At 33.8% G+C, this 5,652-nt stretch overlaps 1 long non-coding RNA gene across 1 annotated transcript in view; it reads right to left on the bottom strand.

Moving 5' to 3' along the window:
* Window positions 1-2,474: 2,474 nt before the first annotated feature.
* The window catches only part of LOC145716552 (uncharacterized), a 262,595-nt gene continuing 259,417 nt past the window's right edge, over window positions 2,475-5,652 (bottom strand). Inside the window, exon 3 of the long non-coding RNA XR_014139321.1 lies at window positions 2,475-2,508. This is a non-coding gene — a long non-coding RNA (uncharacterized LOC145716552). The remainder of the gene's footprint in view (window positions 2,509-5,652) is intronic.

Genomic DNA, 5,652 nt, shown 5'->3' with positions numbered 1-5,652 from the left:
CCATTCATTCAACAAAAAAATGGACAAAATTTACTGAGTGCCTACCATGTGACAAGCACTGTGTCAAGCTCTGGAAATACAGTGACTTATACATCATGCATCACTCACGGAGCCTTCATGTACGCATGACACTAAGCTTGGACCTGTACATGCTAGTCAAACTGCCGCATTCCTTGACTCTAGAGCAACGCAATATATATCACTAGCATTATGTAAACAAAAATGAAATGTAATATGGAAAAAAAAAACAAGAAAAAACCCATTAATATATTAATAGCCAGGGTACTGTATTGGCATGTAAATAACTAACAGTGGGTATTATTCTCAATCGGTACTTTGCAGCATAAACTGCTCCAGACAGGCAGCCCCCACGGTGTGTAATGAGCAGAAACTTCATGCTCTCTCTCTTGCCACTGCTGATGTGTGAGTCCTGCTGTTCTCACATTCTGGTCTGCTGAGATGTCTGCACTTTCTTGGCAGCTGAAAGGAAAGCTTGCTCTGGTTTCTCCCATAACCAAGCAAGGGACAAAACCCATAATCCATCTTAATTTCACCCCATGTGAATTGAAAGGTAGCGTTGTCAGGGACAGGAAACATCACTGACCATGGCTAGTGTGAAAGAAAACAAACACCAAAACAAAGGATAAAAAAATATTAACTCAATGGGCTTAAACCACAAGAGATTTCTCTGTAGTGAAATGGAGCATAGACCCAGACTCAATCATATTTCACTAGCTCATTATGCAACTATGGGGGCTTCTAATGGTTTAGTGTTCTTAGAAAAAAATAGGTTTCACAGATAAAGACAGAATAAGTAGAGATTTTTAAATTGGTAATATGTTGCTGATACAAGAACAGATGGTATTTTTTTAATGAATAAGAGCACTAATATATTACATTATTTCAGATCATACAAGTACAGAGGAGCACCAATTCTAGTCTACCTTTCATAAATATTTTCTTAATATAGTCTCATAAAATTCCAACAAGTGTAAGTTTATATCTGACATAACATAGATTATTTCCTCGGTATTCCATGAAATTAAAAAAGCTCCTGCATTATGTTGCTTCATATTGGACTGTTAGCCACCATCTTCTTCAGTCATTAAAAAGAAAAGTCCTAGCCACACATAAATAAACCTAATGCTTACCTCTAAGCAACAAAGTAATTAAAATTAATAGTAAACATTTGCTTTACAACATGTTTTTCCTCTCCAAATTATGATTTTTGCAACATTTCTTTAAACGGCTTACACTTTTATTGCATTACAAAAGTGGAATCGTATTCTTTGTATGCACTTCATTATCTCATTTGATTGGGTTTTAATTCCTGCAACATACAGAAAAGGCTGATGTGCCTTTTGCAATTTGAAACAGTGGTTGCATGCTGAGAATAATTAGCTTCACTAAGGCAGAACAAATGATTTCTTTGCAAAACACCAAGTCTGTGTTTCAACAAAGATAATTGCAGAATACCCAAGTTATCTGGGGTCTTCCAGTATAGTGGTTACTTTGAGTTTAATTAACATTTTTGTAATCTTAATTCCCTAATAACTACAGTGACCCAGAGATTATCATAAAGAACGTTGGGCTTTTGAAATCTGGAGGTGGGCAGACTTTCTTTTTTGAATTAGTTCATTTGTCAGTTTCCATTAAAATATTTATTGTATGTTGATTTTATCAAGTATTACTTGTTTCTAAATCATGATTTAAGAAAAATAATTTTATCATTGGCTGTCACTATCAGAATGGCAGTGGACTATTCCTCCTGCCCTGTTCACACTGAAATTTTGAAGATCTTTTATTAATCTGATAGAGGAATATTTGTAAGAAGCCAGATTAAGTTTTTCCACATTTTTTACTGAGCTATTACGAAGATGGTAATTAAATTCCACCAATTTGTACTAAAGAGAAGTCACTTAGTGATAGCAGTAGAAAGACTATGACTTCTTTTTATCATTAAGGGGTTAATCTTCTTTAAACAGTAAAATCTGTACTAAAATGTTCATTCAATTGTTTATATTTTAGTTAAGGTTCTTGTTGAGTTAATGATTATTGCAGCACCTTGAGTGGAATCATTAATTGGAGTTTATACAGCAAAAAGGTCATGGGTGCACACTGCTTTGAAATTAAACCTTACTTCCATACCCCTACATGGCTATAGGAAATTTAAGATGTTGCCCGCTTACAGAGAACCATCTAGCACCTTACAGTTCCAGATACCAATGGTTTGACAAGTCTAATTCATGCAAGACTCCTTCAACTGCACTGACTATGCTACAAATTCATCTTCTAAAATGTCTCTGGAATAATGAAGTAAAGACAACCATAAAAGTTTTAAACTTTGGGGCACCTGGGTGGCTCAGTCGTTAAGCGTCTGCCTTCAGCTCAGGTCATGATCCCAGAGTCCTGGGATCGAGCCCCACATCAGGCTCCCTACTCTGCAGGAAGCCTACTTCTCACTCTCCCACTCCCCTGCTTGTGTTCCCTCTCTCGCTGTCTCTCTCTCTCTCTGTCAAATAAAATCTTTAAAAAAAAAAAAAGTTTTAAACTTTATAGTCTGTATTTATATCTATGACATCACTGACAGACAATAAAGTTATTATCAATTTAAGTTCCATTCTATATCTACAATTTCAATCCTGAATGTGAACAAGTTTATGCTATTTGTGTGATTGAGATAGGAGGAATGTGTTTAAAATGTAAGAAATATTCTCCTTTCCTCACTATGAGATTCTGAATCACCAATAAGCTTAGTACCTTTTGGAAAGTGAGTTTTATCTTTGGAATTGTGATTCTAAACGTAATTTCTGAAGTGCTAACTACCCTTGATGTAGAGATGCTTGTTATCTACACATTGTTAAATTGTAGTTATCAGCCCAGTTAGCAAATGCAATAAAAGTAATGAAAATTCCTTGAAAACTATTGAAGCTATAGTAAAAAAGAGAATTAAACAAAAACAAACCTGAATTCCAAGAGTATGGAATTCCAAGAGTATTAAATAATCTGCCAAAGGAACCCTGCTTTATTTTTATTCAAGTTTTTAGAAATCCTATTTATCGAATAATGTGTATTCTTTACACCGCCAAGCACCTAGAGAGGCTTCCAAATTATTTTTCTCAGTAAATGACTTGGGTTAGGGTCAGAGTGTTTTATTCTGGAATATTTAAAAAACTCATATTTTATGTAGTTATGGACACACAGAACTATAAAACTCACTTTTTTTCTAGTAATAGCTACCAAGTAAAGTCCTTTTTGGCTGGCAAGCATGTAATCTTGACATTTTCCCCCCTAAATTCCATCTCTGCCTTGTATTAGTTAGATGAGGTTCCAAGGCACACTTATATCATTTAATAAATGTGATTTCAAAAAGAGTTTTAAAAAACAGTAAGTATTTATTGAAATCCTGTCCCATTAGAGTAAGAATAAATTTTTGTTGCTAATCAACTTTAGTTGCTTTATCAATCTCTTCATTTCAAAAGGTAGAAGTCAACTGAAGTCTATTAAGAGACTATAACTGGTCATTGGGAGCTTTTTGATTACTGTTGATTCAATTTCATTAGTAGTAATCAGTCTGTTCAGATTTTCTATTTCTTCCTGATTTAGTCTTGGAAGATTGTATGTTTCTAGGAATTTATCCATTCCTTCTAGATTGTCCAATTTGTCAGCATAATTGTTCATTATATTCTCTTAAAATCTTTTGTATTTCAGTGGTGTCAGTTTGAACTTCTACTTCATTTCTGATTTTATTTATTTGAGCCCTATTTCTTTCTTGATGAGTCTGGCTAAGGTTTATCAATATTGTTTACCTTTTCAAAGAACCAGCTCTTAGTTCCACTGATATTTTCTATTGCTTAAACAAATAAAACAAAATATACCCTGCTATGGACAAGAATTAATATAGTTAAAATGTCACAACTACCCAAAGTAATCTACAGATTCAATGCAATCCCTATAAAAATACCAATAGCATTTTTCACAGAACTAAAACAATTCCAAAATTTGTATGAAATTTTAAAGGACCCAAATAGCCAAAGCAATCTTGAAAATGAAAAAGCTGGAGGTCATCTAGCTGCTCCTAGATTTCAAAATACACTACAAAACTATAGTGATCAAAACAGTATGGTACTGGCACAAAAACAGATGAACAGAACAGGTTATAGCTCAGAAATAAACCGACACATATATGGTCAATTAATCTACCACAAAGGAGGCAAGAATACACAATGGGGAAAACACAGTCTCTTCAATAAATGGTGTTAGGAAAAGTGGACAGCTACATGGAAAAGAATGAAACTGGAACACTTTCATACACAATATACAAAAATAAACCCAAAATAGGTTAAAGACCAAAATATAAGACCTAAAACCATAAAACTCCTAAAACAACAAAACAAAAACCATAGGTAGTAATTTCTTGGACACTGGTCCTAGTAATATTTTTTGGGGATCTACCTTCTGAGGCAAAGGCAGCAAAAACAACAAATATAAACAACTGGTACTATATCAAAGCAAAAAGCTTTTGCACAGTGTTGGAAACCATCAACAAAATGAAAAAACAACCTACTGAATAAAAAAGGATATTTGCAAACCATATATCTGATAAGGGGTTAACATTCAAAGTATATGAAAACCTCATATACCACCACCACCAAAAAAAAAAAAATGCAACTAAGAAATGGGCAGAAAATCTGAATAGACATTTTTCTGAAGATGATATACAGATAGCTAATAGATGTATGAAAAGATGTTCAACATCACTAAATATCAGGGAAATGCAAATCAAAACCTCAATGAGCTATCACCTCATACCAGTCAGAATGGCTAGTATCAAAGAGACAAGAAATAACAAGCGTTGGGGAGGATGTGAAGAGGGAACTCTCGTGCATTGTTGGTGTGAATGTAAGTTGTTGCAACCATTATGGAAAACAGTATGGGGGTTCCCCAAAAAATTAAAAATAGAAATACCATACAATCCAGCAACTTCACTTCTGGGTATTTACCACTCCCCCCCAAAAAAACCCCAAATACACTAAATCAAGGAAATATATGCACCCCTAATGTTCATTGCAGCATATTTCCTTTATCCAAGATATGGATGCGACCTGTCTATCGGTAGAGGAATAAATAAAGAAGACGTGGTGTATATAGACAATAAAATATTATTCAGCTATAAAAAGAATGACATCTTGCCATTTGTGACAATATGGATGGAACTATATAGGGTATTAGGTTAAGTGAAATAACTCAGAAAAAGCCAAAACTGTATGACTTCACTTATATGTGGAATCTAAATAAACAAAACAAATGAACAACAACAAAAAAAAACAGAAACAGACTCATAAATACAGAGAACCACGTGGTGGTTGGCAGGGGTGAGGACAGTGGATAGATGGGCAAAACAGGTGAAGGGCATTATAACTTTTAGTTATAAATTAGTCATGAGGATATAAAGTACAGCACTGGGAACAAAGTCAATAATATAATAACTATGTAAGACAACCAATAATAACTAAAATTATGTGATCATCTTGTAATGTACAAAAATGTCAAAACACTATGCTGTACATTTAAAACTAATATTTATGTCAATTTAATCAACAAAAAAGAGAATATAATTGGAATACCATGAAAATTTACTGAGAATACCAT

This window comes from Leptonychotes weddellii, chromosome 12, assembly GCF_054177405.1.
Source record: "Leptonychotes weddellii isolate Sample4059 chromosome 12, ASM5417740v2, whole genome shotgun sequence".
Taxonomy (NCBI): domain Eukaryota; kingdom Metazoa; phylum Chordata; class Mammalia; order Carnivora; family Phocidae; genus Leptonychotes; species Leptonychotes weddellii.
Note: the sequence above shows the minus strand (reverse complement) of the source record. Positions and strands in the feature narration are given on the sequence as shown.